Raw genomic sequence first — 13218 nt, 5'->3', positions numbered from 1 at the left:
ATTTTGATATGAATTATGCTTATCTTAAGATATATATAATATCCAATAATTATTTTAGGTTATATTTATCATGTCCGAGCACAAGCCGAGTACTACCCGAGTACTCCCTAAAAGGGGGTCGGCCGCCTAGCGAGTTTTACAACATTGGTTCCAGGGTTCCGGCGACCTCAATAATTGGGAATTTTACTAGAAAAAGGTTCCTAAAGGTACGACCATGATGTTTGGGACAAAATTGTTGAGTTTTCGGGAAAAAACGTGTGTTTTTCGGCCAAAAACGTTTTTCCGGCGACCTGAAACTAACAACGTTAGAATTCTGTTAGTCGCGGACCGTTAGGAACATATACGTTATAAGTTGGAACCGTCAGCAACCAATTTGTTAGTTGGGGCCGGCAGTTACCAAAAGACAATAGTTATGACCAATAAAAACCAATCTTCCAAATAAAAACCATTACAAGCAAGATGCTAGCAACAAAAACACTAGGATAAAAATCCCTAACACCATTACAACACATTTAAATTAAAACTACACCACCTGTCCCATGTTAGACCCGACCACTTAGAACTATTTCGAACTCATAAAAAGCTCAACGTTTTAATCTCGGCAATCATACTATTTAGTTGCACCGGCTTCCTTCAAAAAGTAGAGTTTCTCACCTTTCAAGTACACCAGATTGTTGTAAGGCAAACCGCGGAAAAACCATGGCATATAACTTGGTTTTTTTAATAGAAAATGTTTATATAATTTCTACATCAACGCTCTTTTTGTTTTTATTTAAAAAAATAGTCAATACATAAATAAAATATTGTTTTCTTGTTCTAAAAAATAACTTTATGTTGTTTTTTCTTCTCCTTTGGTTTCTTATTCCTCTATCTAGTGAAGTACATCAAGCCTACAACCATATAAAAGTTGCAACGCAACTTTAAAATATCAGTGAAGAATTTGGAGAAGAGAGGTTGGGGATACTTTTGATATGTGAAAAAGAGGCGTATGTCCCCATATGACGCCCTTTGTTAAGAAGAGGGGAGGTGTTTTCAAATTTTGAAGCCGTTTTTTGTGTGAGAAAAGCAAAGACTGCATAGGAGTGATGCGGATATCTTTTGAAAAACATTCACCGTAGATGCTCTTATAGAAATTTTCTCTTAATGAGATATCGACTTTCATTATCGTCATCAAAGAGATGTCGATAATGACTCATATTCTTGACATCATTCAATTTTGATTCCCTGACCCAAATTTGTAAGTTACATAATCCTACATTGTGAAATTAATGTAAAGTCTCGGCTCAGATTCAACCAACCTAAAACATAAAAACATGAGTTAAATAGCTACATAAATAAAAGCCTCAAAACATATAATAGTGCTGTTAAACATATCATCCTCTATACCCTTTTTATTGAAATATACTCTCTGAACTTACTAGATCAAATGCTATTAGCTCTTAGCATTATTTATATACATATTAGTCCCCACAACATTTTGTTCACTCAATAGTCTCCAATACATATATCAAATTAAAAACTATCAAGTATTACTATTAATTTATTTTTTTATTATTAATATTGTTATAACATCTTTTTTTGAATTTTAATATTATCAGTATATATATAAATATATATTGTTTTATAAATACAATAATACATCGATAATGATAACAATAAATATTATTATTATTATTATTATTATTATTATTATTATTATGATCAAGGACAATAAACACAAAAAAATGAGAAAAAAAACTTTACAATTTTTAAGTTAATATTTTAAAGAGAAACCATAAAATGCAAAAAAAAGTTACATGAGAGTAACATATAAAATAAAATTATTCAAATGAAATGAAAGTTAAGAGAAGATAAAATATAATAACTTTATAGTTTTTAATTTAATTTTTTCAATGGACACCATGTATATTTTTCAATGGACACCATATAATTTAATTTATTTTTAATTTAATTTCAATGTGACACGTGTATATTCCTCACTTACAGTAGTTTTATTACAAATTACTTTTCTATTTTTAGGGAGTTTAGTTTTATAAAATAATAACAAAATTTAATACGGACGAGGTCGTTTCAAAAGGCTTTTTGATTTAAAAATAGTCAACTTATGTATAGTTTAAAAAGAAATATATTTCAGAAATATTGTGTATAGCATATGTTGTGGTTTTAAATTACACGTGTTTGTTATATGATTTTTTTTATTTTTACCCTTGTCGTACACGAGTTAATAACTTATTAAAATTCTTAAAGGAAATGAAAGTTTAGAAATAAGGTATGACAAGTAGAGTAGGGGCGCACGTTTAAACCCAACATATAAACCTCAAAACATATATTTTCAAGCTACATAAGCATAAATCAAACAAAACATCTTTTAAGGCTTTAACCACATTAAAACCTCAAAACAAAACAACACAATAAGAATCGAATCCTGTGGGCTGTGAGTAAAAAAATAAAAAGGTCCTTTTTTTAGCCCAATATGGCTTTTCACTAACTAGTTACTGTGCTATTAATATTTTGGGCCCATATTAACTTTTGTAACCAACTTGTGTCGTGTAAGCTTGTAAGTTGTAACTTAATGGTGTTTGGCCTAGAGATGTTCAAAACGGTTTGGGACTAGGAACCGGAACCGGTTCCTAACCGGTTCCTATATTCAAAACCCCCTTTGAAACCGGTTCCAGGCTCGAACCGGTTAGGGAACCGAACCGGTTCTCCCACCCTCGGACCCCTAACCTATGGAACCGGTTCTTACCGGTTCCTAAACCGGTTCCTGTACCGTAACCGGTCAAAAAACGGCTATTTTTGACCCCAACGGTCAAAAAACGGCCAAAAAAAACGGTTAGGAACCGGTTCCGGTTCGGTTCAGGTTCCTACCCGCCCACACTCAGAAATGCAAGAACAGGTCACGGATCATCGGGTTGAATCAGATAGGGTCCGGTTCCGGTTCGATTTCAGGAACCGGTTTTTTTGATCATCTCTAGTTTGGCCTAGCTTTTATTTTTTAGATTATGCTTATGTTTTAAAGTAGCTTATATCTTATTTTCTATTATTTAATAAGCTCTTTTTAAATGTTTAGATTAACTTATATTCTACAAGTTGATTATATGTCTTAATAAGTTTTTAAATCCATCGTTCCTTAATTTGTTTTAGTAATAAGTTACTTCAATATTATTAATCCATCACCAATTAAAGGCTAATGAGTAATTTACCCCCTTAAACAAATAAGCTTATTCAAATAAGTTAAAAAACCATCTTCAAATTAGCTTCTTCAAATTAGCTTATATAAGCTTATAAACATAAGCTAAAAAAGCTAAAACAAACACCAAGTTAAACTTATTTTATAAAAAAAAGCTAAAAATGCTATAAGCTTTGCTAAATAAGCTAGGGCAAACACCCCCTTATTTGAATCGGTAAAAACTAGCTTACAACTCGGTTCACGCGTAAGGTTTGTATTCCAGTCGAGTACGGGTTGAAGGTAGCTCACTAGAGTAGTCTTAAATCTTTAACGTTAGCATTCCTGAATTTTTGTTTTGATATTTGGAATGATTTAGATTTTGTTAAGATGAGATTTTAGTCCTTTTTGTATTTGTTAAGATGGGTCATTCAGATGTTCGACCAAACAACACTTACGGGTTCAGCACTTACTAGCTCAGAGTTCCTTAATCATTCAGACATCTTACTGGTTAAACACTTAATAACTCAACACATGTCAAGCAGCCCCTTAGTCATGATTCTTGTGTTTAGGGTTTTAGAGAGAGAGAGAGGTAATGTTTAGATTTTTGAGGTGTTATGACTCGTTTAAGAGTTATCCGTGGCGAACGGTGGGTGGGTGGTGGTGGTGGCGAACGGTGGATGGTGGTGGTGGTTGACATTGTGTGTTGGTAGAGAAAACAAACAGTCTGCAGATGACAAAATCTGCATGACGCAGATAAAAAAGGCTATGAATACCTTTTTTAAAAAAAGACAAACAACACCTTAATGTAAAGATTTTAACATCATAACGTCTTAAAATAAGTTGAAAAGTTAAGGAACTGAAAATAAATATTTTTAAAAAATAGCTTTAATAGAATACTTACAAAAACTTAAATATCATTCTTTTATATCACCCTGTACCGGTTAATGATATCAATAATCTGGTTTATTTTATTGCCATTTTTTTGTAACGGCTCCCAATCCTAATCTACCCTTTTATACGTAAATTTATCTTTAGACTATAGGTTGTGATTTGGTTAGCTAAAATATCACGTTACTATCACGTATATAATGGGACATTAACTAACTAACTAACTCGTCAAACTTGTGTAGTAAATGTGTTTTGACTAGCTAACGCCCCAACTACTAGTTAAATTATATATATAAAAATTATGAAAAATAAGAAGAAGATTTAATTGGTTTAGAAACGAGTTGGCCCCACACCTCTCTCTATTAGGGTCGTTATATCTCTCTATTAGCATCGTTATCTGGTTAGCGCCCAATGGGGCAAATCTTTATTTGACGCTCACATTAGACCACCCGTAGTGGCAGCTTTGCCACCCACGTTATGGAGGAAAACGCGGGGGGTACACCGCCCCCCCTGCGTTATGTTGATTTTTTTTGTGCGTTGTATACAAAACGTGGAGAATGACACACTAATAAAAAATGGACCGTTGCTTGTTTACCGTTAGAGAATAAAAAAAAATATTTCCTATATATTAAACCATTTCATCCCCAATCAAACCTTATCAAATTTATAAAAATTCTCTTTCAACTCTATAATTCCTTACACAAAATTCACTATATATGGATCCTCCATCTATATATAAACAGTTTTTCGGACCCGACCAACAAGCCGAGGACGTGGAGGAGGAACAGGCGGTTACGAGTGCGATTATGCTCGCGACAAAGTATATGAGTTCTGTTACGGGTGCGATTAGCTCTCCACCCCCCGTTTCAAAAAGAGCATATATCGAACGAGATCGTGCCGAAGCCAACAACCGGTTGATGGCGGATTACTTCTGCGACTCGTCGAGATACAAGAACCCGAAGACCTTTAGGCGTCGTTTTCGGATGTCTAAAAATTTATTTATGCGCATCACCAATGATTTGGAGCGTGAGTTTGATTACTTTCAGCAAAAGCCTGACGCTCGAGGGACGCTAGGATTCACGGCTATTCAGAAGGTTACGTCAGCCGTACGCGTGCTCGCCTACGGAAACACGACCGACATCAACGACGAGTATTTAAAGATGGCCGAAAAAACAACTCGGGACACCTTGGAGTATTTTTTGTTACGGTACGTTTTTGTTTTAAATAGTTTATCAATTGTTTACTATGATCATTTATTTTATAAAAGTTTTGTAAAATATAGGAATATTTAAACCATATGGACCATATTATCTGAGAGAGCCCAACGTTAACGATCTACAACGTCTTTACGAGGCACATACAAGGGTGCATGGTTTCCCCGACATGATAGGGAGTGTAGATTGCATGCATTGGGAATGGGCTAATTGTCCAACTGCGTGGTGAGGTCAATTCACACGAGGTGACCAGAAGGGACCAACGGTCAGCCTTCAAGCGATCGCTTCATACGACCTTTGGATTTGATCGGCATTCTTTGGTGTTCCCGGTTCCAACAATGACATAACCGTCTTAGAGCAGTCTCCTGTGATGGAGAGTTACGTATCTGGGACCGTTCCCGTCGCTTCGTTTTGGGCTAACGATCACTTCTACCATCATGGGTACTATTTGGGTGATGAAATATATCCAGAGTTCGCGATAATCGTTAAAACATTCAGAGACCCGATGGATGAAAAAAGTCAGTATTTTAAGAAAGTGCAAGAGTCTGCGAGAAAGGATATCGAGAGGTGTTTTGGTGTTCTTCAACAACGATGGCATTATGTTAAAAATTCTTGTCGTCTGTGGTCTTTAGAAAGAATGAGATGTGCTATGTATGCGTGTATCATAATGCATAACATGATCATCGAGGACGAGGGAAGAGCAATATGTCCAACATTCATACCGGACCCGGATCCACCACGGACTCCGGCAAGTATGGAGCAACGACTTGAAAACTCGAATTCCGTGAGGTCAAGAGAGATACATAACGCACTAAAGGAGGATTTGGTCCAACATCTTTGGATGTATCGGCCTCTGCCTGGTGAAAACGATGATCAAAACGAGGGCAACAATGAAGACGATGATGAAGACAACGAAGAAGATAGCGAAGACGATGAAAACGACGATGAGGACGACGACGAAGAGGGCGAAGACGACGACGACAACAACAACGAATAGTTTTTTTTTATTTTCTTGTAATATTTATTTAATAAAATATTATTGTTATTTGATTATTCTTATTAAAAATAAAAATAAAAACAAAAAGTGTAAAAGTGACTGGGCGCCACGTGACGCATAATGCCTGGATGTGGAGAGTTATGACTATAACCTGTTTTTGTAAAAAACCATAACTCTGACTGGGCGCCACGTAACGCATAATACCTGATAGTGGAGCTTTATAACTACACATGGTCTTATATCTGGTGTAATGGTTTTTAAGGTTAAAGTTAGATAATGTGTCATGAAGTAACACTCCCGTCCCACACCCCCACCACAAGGAATGTATTTTATATATGCCTAACGCATCACTTATTTTATGTTTTACAAAACTAATGAATCATTTTAGCTGATTTAGAGCATGTTTGGGAATGAGTTTGGAAAATGCTTATTAGCTTATGAGTGTTTTCAAAAAGTCAAAAAGTTTAAATGTATTTGGCAATCACAAAAAACTTTTTTATTTTACCATTTTGAAATGGTTAAAAAACAGTTTTTCAAAAACCCAAATCCTGGCTTTTGAAAAAGCACATAAGCCAATAATGATTTTTCAAACGCAATCCCAAACATGCCCTTATTAATGCATCATATATTTTATATGTTAGAATAGTTAATGCATCATTTTGCTGATATTCTATATAAATATTGCATCATTTATTTCGTATATTAATGCATCTTTTAGTTGATATATCAAATAGTTAATACATTGTTTAATTTATGTTAATTAAATAATTAATGCACCATGTAATTTATTCTAAATAACTAATGCATTATTTAGTTTATGCAAAATAATTACTGCACCTTTACTACTCTCATAATTTGAAGATACATACATGTGAAATAAGCTATGATCCTGTTTACTCATTTGAAACTGAACACACTTTATTATGCATCCATACACATTATATATACGTGTGCTTGTGTATATATGGTGACAACATTTGGTTATTAAGTATTCAAAAGAAATAATCAAATGGGATATGCAATTGTGTTGCTAACACATCTGCTTCATGGACTGGTGAAGCTAGCCGGTTTAACCCCACAAACCATAGAAATAGAGCCCGGAACCTTGATGAAGATTTGGGTTCCGAAACAAATCGTCACAAAAAAGACCACAATATCGTCTATGTTCCACCCACCAAACCCGCAGTATTACTCCTTCACTCTTTCGCTATGGACGGTATTTTCACATGGTTTCTACAAGTTTTCGCTTTGAGTCGTGAATACTCCGTGTACATGCCAGACTTCTTGTTCTTTGGTGGATCTATCACCGATAGAAAAGAGTGGTCCGCTAGTTTTCAGGCCGAGTTTGTGGCTAAGGGTTTGGAGAAACTAAAAGTGAAAAAGGTTATATTAAATAATATATCATTAGTTTGTTACTATGATTAAAATATTGCATTTGATTATGTTTTCTTGTATTTATCTCAATTGTAATCCTGATTAATAATGCATAACACCTTACACTGTTTTTAATCTTTTATTATTCCACAGGTGACACTGGTAGGGTTAAGCTATGGAGGGATGGTTGGGTTTCAGATGGCTAAGTTGTACCCCGAGTTGGTCAAGTCTATGGTGGTGTCGGGAACCGTTATAGAGATGACCGAATCCATTAGCCTTGACTCGTATAAGCAACTAGGTTTAACGAGGTCGGACCTTTTGATACCCAAAACAATAGAAGGGTTGAAGACGATGTTTTCCATTGGATTTCATAAGGCCCCATGGTTTCCTGATTTCATTTATAGAGATCTTCTTGAGGTAAAAATAAATTATGATGAATTTATTAGATGCATTTTAATATCGAAGTCATTTTATGAAAAATAAAAAATAAAATTGTAACGATTGTATGTTTTATGTCATTTTTAGACTATGTTTTGTAACAAAAAGGAGAGAAATGAACTATTAGAAGATATGGTCGTTCCTGACAAAGATACAACCGTATATTATAACTTCTCGCAGGTAGTTGAAATTAATTATTTTAAATATTTGAAATTACTTGTAACGGGGTGTTCGGGATTCCTTATTTTTTACTTTCTTATGAATTTTGGAAAAAGTTATAAGATGCAATATTGTAACTTATCAACTTTTTCCCTTGCGACATAAACAATCCCAAACAACTTATAACTATTCAAAAAGTTAATAAGTTATAAGTTAGGTAAAATAAGCAATCCCATAAACCCCCTAAATAAAGTACTCGTAAACACAATGTTTACGAAATTACTTTTTTTTATCAGGAGATACATATGGTGTGGGGTGATGATGACAAGATCTTCAATCTCGACCTTGCTATGACCATGAAAACGTAAGTCAAGTCACTCGTTGTAGGAAAGAACAAGAGATTAACTACATTAATGAGTTGCATACGTCAACACATATAAGCTTTAGTTATTATGAACATATAAGTAGTCTAACATCGTTATTATGTTTTACTATAGGCAATTGGGTGACAAGGCGTACCATTAGAACAACCGTTCAAATATAACAGATGTCTTAAAAATATTCTTGAACGTTTGACGACATATCCTTGACTGGTTGATTATTTAGTTAATTATGTATCTCTAAAGTGTATTTGGGTTTCCAAATTTTCAAGGTTAAGTACAATTTTGATGCAAGTTTAGAATAATTTGTTTTCATGTTTCCACATGTTTAATTTACTTTTCTTTTTCCGGCTAAATTCCAACACCTGCCTCCATATAAGCTACAAAATCCAGCGTTTGCAAGTATATTGAACCCATGAACATTACTCTCTCTTGTGTAGTTGTGTACTTGTGTTTAGGGCTATTCAAATAGCTCGTGGCTTGCTCGAAACTCGTTCGAAAATAGTTTGAAAAACGCTCGGCTCGAAAAAGCTCGATTCTAAATGAGCTCGACTCGACTCGGCTCGACTTCTAAACAAGCCGAGCTCGAGCCAGGGTCAGCCCGGCTCGACTCGTTAGCTCGGCTCGTTGGCTCGTTTAGATTAAACCCTAAATTTTAATATCTATATATAAATAATATCATACCAAGAAATAAATAAATAAAAATTTTACATATATTATGTCACTCAATATCTAAAATCTTATAAAAAATTACGAAAATAAAACATATAAAATTTATAAATTATCTAGTTTATAAATTTTATATAATATGTATGTTAAAATTATATTTTTTTGTATTTTATTTATCAAAATTTGTAAAATATAAAATATAAAAATAATAAATAAAAAATAAAAAATTTAAAAAATTAAAGGAGCCCGGCTCGAGCTTTATACGAGCCGAGCTCGAGCTCAATTTTTCAGCTCGATAAAGAAAACGAGCCGAGCTCAAGCCAGCTCGATTAAGTTCAAGCTCGAGCTCGAGCTCGAGCACACTCTGGCTCGACTTGACTCGGCTCGTTTACAGCCCTACTTGTGTTAATAAAATAAGACCGGATTTGTGAACCAAATCAGCAAGCAGCAACCCATGTTGCCCAACATCAAGCCCACAAACTCTCCAATTACCAGCCCAAATACATACATGTTCAAAAAAAAAACAAACCAAAAACCATTAAACTCCAATCTATTTAAATAATTGTTACAGATGCTACATTTTCAACACTATACCCTAAAAAAAAGCCAAATTACTTAGTTGTTAGCTGACTCAAACCGAGCTTAGCTTGTATTGCTGTATGTTTGAACCAAAACTGATAATAACCGATCTCAGCTAGCTGCTGAACATGCGTATAATGCAAATAAATCTTTATGTGTTCTTTTAAAAAACAGTAATTTTTTAAACCTTTTACAAAAACATTATATTTTGAAACACTGATTTTGTTTTAACCTTGTTGTAGGTTTTTATAAATTGAAACAAAGATCCATGTTATGCAACGAACTTTTTTTTTTGGTTTTTTTTTCCGAACTTTATACTTTTATGAACCAGCACCAACACCTCCACAACCCGGATGAGAACCGCCTACAAAACTAAACGGAACCTACATGAAGCTAAATTTACACCAATTCGACCACGTTATGCAACACACCAGATACGTAACTAAATACATAAGTAGACTGTTTTTAATTTTTATGTTCCATACAATATTTTATATTCATATCAAGTACTTGTAATTCCACCGTTACTTTCTAATTTTTTTTAACTAACAATTGATCGTTAACTGACAGCCGATAATCATCTATACATAAGTTTTCTTAGCTCTTAAGAATACTAGGTAAGGCGTTGTTTTAGATAACAAAAACTTTCTCTTAATAAATACTTACTGTGAACTGAAATAATTTTGAGCATGCAAAAAGAATTATTTTTGCTCCATTTTTTGTAAAAGTAAATGTTTAAAAACTATATTTTTAAATAGCTGGAAACACTTTTTTTTATCTTTATGATTTTATCAGTAATAACTTTAGTTTTTTTTTTTCATGTTCAAAATTGCTTGTTTTTTGTTTTTTAATTAACTCTGTATTCTTACACATATAAACACCAACCGAGCTACATCTGGATAACGGGTAAGCGAGCAACAAGTTGCGCCACTATCACCTTTTGAATCGCAAAGCCTATTCTACTAAATATAAATCTTTGGTTCCTCGGGCTCTGCGAGTCACTGTGGACCTCCTTCTGTACCCGCTCCAAAAAGCGAACCGCCTTAGGAGCTAGGGATCCAAATATGTCGAAGGCAAATAGAATGAACACATGCTGATTCTCCAAACACGATGCCTCATGCTTAGCAACCTTCCTAGATTCCGCCCTCAAAACTGCATGTTCCAGAACGAAGCCACTGTCTCTCAGCCCCACCAACAGGAACACCAGGCCCGGCTATGAGGGTGGGCTGGGAGGGCTCAAGTCCCATGCCCACTCCTCTTTAGGGCCCATGAATTTAAAAAGAAATATTATATATGTATATGGCCCATGAAACTTAAAGGCCCATCTGGCTGGAAAAAAATAATAATGATAATATATAGAACTTGGTATATAATTAGACGCACGACGCCACGACAGTCCCGCTTAAACCTAATGCCGGCTTTCTTCTCATCGTCAGATTTCTTCCCTTCGCCGGAGAACTTCTACAGCTTTGCTTTTCGCCAACACCGAGGTTCGACACTCCGACTCAGTTTCCAACCGACCACACTTAAACCATGTTAAACATATTATACGTTTTAGTGTTGTTTTAGTTCTTTTTTAAAAGTGGGGTATTTGAATTTCGTATATCAGTATATGTTTTATTATGTTATACTTGTTTTTGGTGTTGAATTGTTGATGTGGGGTTGTTTAATTATGAGAAATTGCATATTTTCATATTATGATATTATAAATTGTGTGCTTTAAAACTCAGCAGACTAATGGTTTTGATTTTAGCTAACATGAATTTAGTTATGCGTGTTGAAAATTCTTTTCTATGGAACGCATTAACTATCCTTATAGTTTTATTATTATTTTATGTTATATGTTTTACAATTTAAACTTTTAGTTTTAGACTTTTAGATTTTTGATTGAAAAAAGATAGATTAGTTAATGTTTTTTGTGCCGTTCAAAAAAAAAGACAAAATTACAAATTTTGCCCTTTAAAAAAAGCCAAATTATGGTTCGTGTCCTTTAAACATTTTTTTCCTACACGTTATGTCCTTTTTGTTAACTGGGTTAGAAAAACTCAGTTAAATACCCTCATGTGAGACGCATGTGAGGGCATATTGGTCTTTTCAAAACAAATTCATATACTCATATTATTAATAATAACAACAATAATAACATAACCAGACGTTCTTCAATCACCATCATCAATCTCACCAACCAATTCTCCATCACAGGCTGAGAAAATCCACTCTAAACACCCCGCCGGACTCACCAACACCACCGGAATCACAACAACCGCCGCCGGAGGAAATCCTAACAGAGCATAAATCTACAACTCCAGTACTCCACCCGTCCAGTCTACCGCCCACAGCCTCGCCGGAGCCGCCGTAGCTGCTGCTGTTCACTCTGCCTATGACTGGCATTCACTCTCCTCATCCTAATCATCCTCGCCGCCGTCGCCGTCCACACCGTCGCCGTCTCTCCTCATCCACAACAACCATCCTTCTTCTTGTTTGCTAGATCTGGGACATTTTTCTCTTCGCTAGATCTGGGACAAATCGAAACCCTAATTCCCACTGCTTGTTCTTCTTGTAATACGTGTGTGGGTGATTGATTGCCATGGCTATTCAAAACAGTGGCGGTGGATGGGTTGGAGGTGGCCGGATCCGGTGGTGATGGAGGTAGAGGCAAAAGATTCCGATACTGAGGCGGGTTTCGACCAGGAGGTTTAATGGAGAGTTGACTGGGTGGTGTTGGTTGTAGATGGGTGGTTGACGGCGATGGTGGGGAGTGGGAGGTTGGATATTAGGGAGGAGAGTAGGGCCGTTGGTGTTTGTGAGGGTTTCGAGGGGATTTGGGAGTGATGATTGGTGGGTTGAATGGAATGGAATGGAATCTACAACGGGGTGTAGTGGCATGGTGATGGTGTGTTGATGGTGGTGGCGTAGAGAGAGAAAGAAGAGAGAAAGGAGGGGAAGGTGTTATAAATTTGCAGGTACAGACGAAAAGACAAAAATGCCCTCACATGCGCCTCACGTGAGGGTATTTAACTGCGTTTTTCTAACCCAGTTAGCGTAAAGGACATAACGTGTAGGAAAAAAATGTTTAAAGGACGCCGCCTGCAAAGAAATTAATAAAATGACACGAACCGTAATTTGGCTTTTTTTAAAGAACAAAATTTGTAATTCTGTCAAAAAAAAAATATTTAACGTTTTTTGTGTTAATAAGTTAATGGAATCAATTTTTTGTGTTAATAAACTAGATCATTTTGCTGAAAAAAACACTTTTGTTTTTTGTTTTATTGTTGTAAGATTTGTCTAAACTATGTTAGAGTTTTTGAGTTTATATTTTAGGGCCTCTTGTCTTTCATGTCCCAGACCCAC

General features: G+C 35.2%; 1 pseudogene across 1 annotated transcript; it reads left to right on the top strand.

Annotated features, from left to right (window-relative positions):
* Positions 1-7197: 7197 nt before the first annotated feature.
* On the top strand, positions 7198-8764 carry LOC143602312 (uncharacterized; annotated as a pseudogene). The gene is made up of 5 exons (XR_013147813.1): positions 7198-7651; positions 7796-8059; positions 8168-8260; positions 8536-8603; positions 8737-8764. The product of XR_013147813.1 is annotated as an uncharacterized LOC143602312 (transcript).
* Positions 8765-13218: the final 4454 nt, after the last annotated feature.

This window comes from Bidens hawaiensis, unplaced genomic scaffold (genome assembly GCF_021521415.1).
Source record: "Bidens hawaiensis isolate Kalapana, Puna unplaced genomic scaffold, B.hawaiensis_p1.1 tig00058379_1, whole genome shotgun sequence".
Lineage (NCBI taxonomy): Eukaryota > Viridiplantae > Streptophyta > Magnoliopsida > Asterales > Asteraceae > Bidens > Bidens hawaiensis.
Note: the sequence above shows the minus strand (reverse complement) of the source record. Positions and strands in the feature narration are given on the sequence as shown.